Source organism: Oncorhynchus masou, chromosome 2 (assembly GCF_036934945.1).
Source record: "Oncorhynchus masou masou isolate Uvic2021 chromosome 2, UVic_Omas_1.1, whole genome shotgun sequence".
Taxonomy (NCBI): domain Eukaryota; kingdom Metazoa; phylum Chordata; class Actinopteri; order Salmoniformes; family Salmonidae; genus Oncorhynchus; species Oncorhynchus masou.
In genome coordinates this window covers 19,702,946-19,711,240 of record NC_088213.1, presented here as the reverse complement: position 1 = coordinate 19,711,240, position 8,295 = coordinate 19,702,946, and positions in this window count along the sequence as shown.

Genomic DNA, 8,295 nt, shown 5'->3' with positions numbered 1-8,295 from the left:
GAGAGTGCGCTGACCCTGGTGGTAGAGGGGGTACGCAGCTGGAGTGCGCTGACCCTGGTGCTAGAGGGGGTACGCAGCTGGAGTGCGCTGACCCTGGTGCTAGAGGGGGTACGCAGCTGGAGTGCGCTGACCCTGGTGCTAGAGGGGGTACGCAGCTGGAGTGCGCTGACCCTGGTGCTAGAGGGGGTACGCAGCTGGAGTGCGCTGACCCTGGTGCTAGAGGGGGTACGCAGCAGGAGTGCGCTGACCCTGGTGCTAGAGGGAGTACGCCGCTGGAGGTTGAATGTTTGAAGGGGTACGGGACTATAAAACGTTTGGGAACCACTGGCCCATAGGATTCCCAACAGCATCCATATTACGACGGGGGGGGAGGCCCAGTTCCATACTGATAACTGCTCTGTAAAACTGGACACTGCGTCCGACGCCCCAGAGTGTGACCAAGCTCATCTGTTAAGAGCACACAGCAGTGGCATGAGGGAGCATCGATTCCCCCCAAACACTAAATGTTACACTGCCTGCCCTGACAGCAAAACCCTGTAATCAGGGGTTGGAAAACCTCAGGAAGAACACATCTGTTGTATGTGTTGTGTGGATGATTTGACATCAGTGCTGAACTGTGGTCGCAGGTCTGTGTCCCATGACAGAGCAGCACTGGCCTACATGGCCGATTACTAAGCTCTCGGTTAGCTGTTACTACTCATTACAACCTGACACATCATACAGAACTTTGGAAGACAAGCCTCTTGTAGAGACAATATCCAGCCAGTTGATTCCCATCAGGAGAGCTGTTATTCACAGACTGTTACTAATATTCTGTGCCTGGCTGAGTATTATAGAATAGCATAGTCAGGCTACAAAATATGTTGCCTAATTACTGCACAAAAGCATCTTACATGCCTGGACATGTCAACAACAAAAAACCTAGCAAAGAAAATGGAAAAGCGACAGAAATGTCAACACAAAATCCTGTACTTGCCAGCACTGACTAAATGAAAGCTCGGCACAAACAGAACACTGCTGTTTGATATCTGCCCCAAACTCCCATAACAAAGCTCAGTTCTGCTGACTGTGTGAAAGTAGCAAAGTCCATGGTACATTAGCCATCATCACTAATGGTAGGCTAGATGACGTTACAGTGACTATTAGCCGTGAAAAAGCTCAAAGACAATTTAGGCTATCCATGTGAGTAATGGCACAGTTAGGTAAACAGTGGCAGGACACGTATAGACTACAATAAATCTCACATCCAATTCTAACCACCCACCACGTTTTATTTTAGGCTACGTTCCCCAACAGAGGTCATTCAAAAATAGATTCTAGTCTATATGATTAGGCTTACTGAAAAATCATAATGAGAGTTGATTCATCTTCACAAATCTATCAATCTGCACACCAAAGTAAGCCGGTTAACTTCTCTAGGGTAGGGGGCAGCATTCGGAATTTTGGATGAAAAGCATGCCCAAATTAAACTGCCTGCTTCTCTGGCCCAGAAGATATGATATGCTGGTAGATTTGGATATAAAACACTAAAGTTTCCAAAACTGTTAAAATAGTGTCTGTGAGTATAACAGAACTGATTTGACAGACGAAAACCTGAGAAAAATCCATTCGGGAAGTAGTTTTTTTTGTTGGTTTTGTAGTTCCATTCAATGCAATTACAGTATCCATTGACTTAGGACTCAAAAAGCATTTTTTTTTTTTAAATCTGACACCGTGGTTGGATTCACAATTAGTTAATCTTTAAACCTATGTGAAATATGTTTTGTTTTCTGAATTTTTATAATGAGTATTTCTGTATTTGTATTTGGTGCCCGGCAGTTTCACTGGCTGTTGAAGAGGTGGGATGCTAACGTCTCACCTACCCAAGAGAGGTTAAGCCCTACAAGCTGAGAGGGAACGTACCATTAGAAGGATTTCTTTCTATTAACAATCTCTCACACACCAGTCTTGATCTGTCAACAGAGGACAGTCAGTAACACATGGCATCAAATAGTATTAGATTAAAACCCAGGTAAACATAAGGAAAATCCCTTTTACATCTTGGCATGCAGTTTATTTAAAGTAAACTCTTAACTTAAGGGGATTAACCAGGGCTTTGGAGCTGGGGTGTAAACTCCTCTATTACACCTGTTCACTCACGGCTGCAGGGGCAGCATGGGGTGAGAGCTATTCCTTTCTCTTGGGTCAGTAGGCTACACTGGCTAACAGTAAGACTCATCTTAGACAAACTTACAAATAGGTTTTATGTACCTGTGCGGTGCATCCAGGTAGAGTCCAATAGAGTTGAAATTTTAAAACAAAATAATCTTTGCTAATTAAGATTTATCTTGTTCCATATCAATGTCAGGTAACCAAAGAATGTACCAACTCACTACCTAAATATAAAAACAATCTGATGTTGCTGACTTGATGGCTGCACAGAACACTAGTCCTATAAACAGTATGCCAAACTCTAGCCTATGACGTACTCTTAAGGAGCCTATCGTTACCCCTAGAGGTCCAAGGACCGTCCGTATATGTTATTTTCAGAGGTAGACTGGCTCTGACAGCCCATCACTCCATCTAAACTTGAATCAATTGTCACTTGCGATACAGTCCTAGAACCATAAAGCCCTCTACTTTCATATCAGATCATTATTTCACAAATGCAAAAAACACTTACTGTGCACTGTTTCAACCGACTTTATCAGTTGCAGCCAACAGTATCTTTCAGTAAGTTTCTGGCTGCCTTCGTTACATACAGGTGTTCTGAGCATTCTAGATAGCTAATTAGCACAGGTGGTCCCTCTGTCTTCCATATTCACGCAGTGTAACTACAACCCCCCACACACACACACACACACACACACACATACAAAAGTTCTCAATTTAACGTTTTATTATAAATATAGTTTTTTTATGTACTCCCCCATACATAAGACACCTTCGTCCAATAACTTGTGTAATGGAACTGAGATTCATGATCAAATTGTTGTAAACGTTGTAGACGGCTGCAGATGCACAGATGAACGCAGCAGTCTATCATCAAATCAATGTTACATCTTGCGAGATGTTGATTGTCCTATTGTTTTAAAGCCCTGATATGTCGTTGTGTCAACATGAGGGTTGAACCTCGGCCCTCTTATCCACAGAGCAGGGAGAGAAGACTTAATTTGTTGTCGGCTTCAAAACCATGATCAAAACTAGCTAACGTTAGTGTGAATAAATCAGCAAGCTAGGTTAGATTAGCTAGCTACGTTAGCTATTTTATCCGAACACCTCGAATAATACTAGCTATAGTTAACTACCAAGGCTATCTTAAATAACAGAGCAATAATAATAATAAATAACATTGGCATCATAGCTAGATAGCTGAACACATAACAGTAACGTTAGCTAGCTACGTTTGCAAACCCGGCTGTACTAGCTAAGACTGGTAACGCTAGTTAGCTATGTAATCAAGTCTGTATTCGTGCCATTTTTGTATGTAATCAATGCCCCCCGTGACTCAGCTAGCTAGTACTGTAGTCATTATACCAGATATATAACTGTCGATGATAATTAAGCAACAAGTTACTTACGAAGTGGCTATATCGTTTTGTTGACGTCTTTTCGCCTCTTTTCCCTTTGACAGCTTTCAAGCGATACCTCACTTCTTCTTCGGTGAAGTTTATTGGCATCCAATAAATGTTGCATTATCGCCACCTACTACTACTACTTCTTCTTCGGTGGAGATTATCGGCGGTTGGCATCCAACGTTGTGGTGCATTACCACCACCTACTGTTCTGTGTGAGACAGAGAGAAACTAAATCCTATCTGACAGCCCTCGTTGCTCTTAAAAAAATAGAAAATATTTGAGACTATATCTAATGACGTTCTACTCAATCCACTCTTTAAAATAATTTCCTGTATCCCCTTAACCTCATACTAGATATCAGCCTCTCTCTTTCCCTCTGATACTGCCCACACTGTAGCAATACATGCTTCACGGTCTCTGTTCCCTGGCAATAATCACACTTTCCTGTTGGATGCTTTCCTGTCACATTTAAGTCTTATTTAACCGGCTGTGTCTCACCCTTAATCTTGTAAAAAATAGACTCCTCTTCTGTCCCTTCCTGCCGTCCTCCCCTCCCCGACTTTCCTCTGTACTTGAAATAAATGCCTGCCCTTAGTATCTCTATTCCACTGCTCCTGCCATCTCTGCACCATCACTGTCCATATCAGTCTTTTTGCCTCTGCCTTGCTCATTGAAACTACAACATACCCATTTCTTAGTGCTCGTTTAGCCAGTACTAGATCAACTACTGGAAGTGGGAGTAGCCATGGTGGTTTTACATGAAAAGCTACCGTTGGACTAAACTCCCTTCCATACAGTCCCATCTCCTTTGCCTGGGTGTTACCCACCCAAAGCTTGTGTTCTGTCTTTGCTCATGTTCCCAACATGCCTGTAGGATGAGACATTCAGCACCTTCTTACACTTTCCCACCACTCTCTCAATGTGTTCTGCCCAGGTCAGTCTAGTGTCAAAGTACACCCCAAGGAACCTGAAGGCCCCCACCCTCTCCAAGTTTCTCCCATACAACCTCAAGCATACCTCACCTTCTTCCTGGTAAAGAACACTGTCTGAGTTCTCTAGAGAACCTGAATCCCCACATTAATGGCCACCGATCTACCTCATCTATTGCTTCCTGTACCTTCCTGACTATGTATGGCACATTTCTGCAAGTAACGACCTCCCAATATCCGGCTGTACCTGAGAGTAAACATAATTGATCATGACTGAGAACAACAGAGGACTAATCATGTTCCGTTCTGTGCCATTATCCACCAAGTAGCTGCCTGATATTGACTTTCTCACCCTCACCTGGATAGACCTTCCAAACAGGAAATCCTTTATTCAGTTGAACATGCTTCCTCCTACCCCATAATATCAAGCTTGATTAACACTCCCTGCTTCCACATCATATCATACGCCTTCTACACATCTTCTTCTTCTATGATATCACGGGGGCCGAAAACAAACGTTTAAAGTGCATGCTGCCACCTACTGTGCTGGAATGTACTATCAATCTTGATCTGTCCAATTCTGTAGTATCATGAAAATAACATTCAAAACCAAATAAATCACTACCCTCTACCACACCCCCCGCCCTCCCACCAAAAACAGTAACATCTGTTACCCGCATTATCTCTTTTGCCTTCTCCACAATAACCTTCAACCTAGCATTTGTGCTTTCCACAACCAGAGGCGTACTGAGAACCTTAACAATAAAAGCTATGAAGTTAACTTTATTCATTTTCAGTGTCCTTTAACACCACACATTCATGAGCACAAGATTTCTAAACAGGCCTCGAAACCATGCCAGGACCACCAGATGCACCAGCCCCAACAAAAGGTCCACTTACTACAGGTACATTCATGTAAACTCCATCAGCCTGACAGTAGGTCCACCTACTACAGGTACATCCATGTAAACTCCATCAGTCTGACAGTAGGTCCACTTACTACAGGTACATCCATCTAAACTCCATCAGCCTGACAGTAGGTCCACGTACTACAGGTACATCCATGTAAACTCCATCAGCCTGACAGTAGGTCCACTTACTACAGGTACATCCATGTAAACTCCATTGGCCTGACAGTAGGTCCACTTACTACAGGTACATCCATGTAAACTCCATCAGCCTGACAGTAGGTCCACTTACTACAGGTACATCCATGTAAACTCTATCAGCCTGACAGTAGGTCCACATACTACAGGTACATCCATGTAAGCTCCATCAGTCCGCGCTGTAGTTCTACCAATCTGTTTTACGGCCTCTGCATATAATCCATCACGACTGATCCTAGATCAAAACAAATTTTATTTGTCATATGCGCAGAATACAACAGGTGTAGACCTTACAATGAAATGCTTACTTACAAGCCCTTAACCAACGACGCAGTTTTTGGAAAATACCTAAAAATAAAAAAATATTTTAAAAAAGAGGTAAGAATAACAAGTAATTAAAAAGCAGCAGTAAATAACAATAGCGGGGCTATATACAGGGGGTACAGGTACCGAGTCAATGTGTCAATGTGCGGGGGCACCGGTGGCGAGGTAATTGAGATAATTATGTACATGCAGGTAGGGTTGTTAAAGTGGCTATGCATAGATAATAACAGAATAGTAGCAGCGTGTGGGGGTGCAAATAGTCTGGGTAGCCATTTGATTAGCTGTTCAGGAGTTTTATAGCTTGGGGGTAGAAGCTGTTTAGAAGCCTCTTGAACCTAGACTTGGCGCTCTGGTACTGCTTGCCGTGCGGTAGTAGAGAGAACAGTCTGTGTCTAGAGTGGCTGGAGTCTTTGACAATGTTTAGGGCCTTCCTCTGACATGTTCTGGTATAGAAGTCCTGGACGGCAGCAAGCTTGGCCCCAGTGATGTACTGGGCCGTACGCACTACCCTCTGTAGTGCCTTGCGGTCGGAGGCCGAGCAGTTGCCATACCAGGGAGTGATGCAACCCGTCAGGATGCTCTCGATGGTGCAGCTGTAAAATCTTTTTGAGGATCTGAGGATCCATGCCAAAGGGGGAATAGGTTTTGTTGTGCCCTCTTCACGACTGTCTTGATGTGCTTCGACCATGTTAGTTTGTTGTTGATGTGGACGCCAAGAAACTTGAAGCTCTCAACCTGCTCCACTAAAGCCCCATCGATGAGAATGGGGGTGTGCTCGGTTCTCTTTTTCCTTGTAGTCCACAAGCATCTCCTTTGTCTTGATCACACTGAGGGAGAGGTTGTTGTCCTTGCACCACATGGTGAGGTCTCTGACCTCCTCCCTATAATCTGTACCATTGTTGTCGGTGATCAGGCCTACCACTGTTGTGTCATCAGAAAACTTAATGATGGTGTCGTGCCTGGCCGTGCAGTCATGAGTGAACAGGGAGCACAGGAGGGGACTGAGCACGCACCCGTGAGGGGCCCCCGTGTTGCTGATTAATGTGTCGTATTTGTTGTTACCTACCCTTACCACTACCCTTACCACTTGCAAATAAATTAATTAAAAATCCTACAATGTGATTTTCTGGATTTTGTTTTTCATTTTGTCTGTCATAGTTGAAGTGTACCTATGTGTTGGAGGAAATTATAGTTTAAATGATTAATTATGTATACATTTAAATTAGAACCATTCATTTTAATACTATTATGTTGTGGTATGAAATGTATGGGTTTTTGGTTAAACTAGGACTGAAAATGTAGGTAAAACGAATGAATTGTCTGTACCTTGCGGGTTTAAGGGAGAAGGAGGGTATATCTCTTTAGACAGATAAGAATGTCTTTGATGTTCCATTAGTGGAGAAGAGTATGTCTTTTAGACAGATTGGAATGTTTGCTTTATGAGGGGAGTAGGAAACAATCTCCAGACCTGAAGACACTGCGCTATTGTGTGGATCGGAGAAAGTGTGAGAACTGATGACGTCATTTTGATCTTCTCTTTAAAATGTAATGTTCTTTGTATTTTGGACCAGTACTCATCAAGAATAAATGCTGAACTTGTTTTTAAGACTGGTCTCTCGCTATTTCATGCAAATGATAAACTTACAACTTATTATGAAATAGATAGAGTGTGAATTTGGTTTTGGCTACAAAACATATAGGAATTTAGAATTCCTCTAACACTATGATGAAAATTACTGGCCTCTCTCATCTTTTTAAGTGGGAGAACTTGCACAATTGGTGGCTGACTAAATACTTTTTTGCCCCATTGTACATCAATGATGTCGCTCTTGCTGTTGGTGATTCTTTGATCCTCCTCTACGCAGACGACACCATTCTGTATACCTCTGGCCCTTCGTTGGACACTGTGTTAACTAACCTCCAGATGAGCTTCAATGCCATACACCTCCTTCCGTGGCCTCCAACTGCTTTTAAATGCAAGTAAAACTAAATGCATGCTCTTCAACCGATCGCTGCCCGCACCCGCCCGCCCGTCCAGCATCACTACTCTGGACTGTTTTGACTTAGAATATGTGGACAACTACAAATACCTAGGTGTCTGGTTAGACTGTAAACGTTCCTTCCAGACTCACATTAAACATCTCCAATCCAAAATAAAATTTAGAATCGGCTTCCTATTTCGCAACAAAGCATCCTTCACTCATGCTACCAAACATACCCTCGTAAAACTGACCGTCCTACCGATCCTCAATGATGTCATTTACAAAATAGCCTCCAACACTCTACTCAACAAACTTGATGCAGTCTATCACAGTGCCATCCGTTTCGTTACCAAAACTCCATATACTACCCACCACTGCGACCTGTATGCTCTCGTTG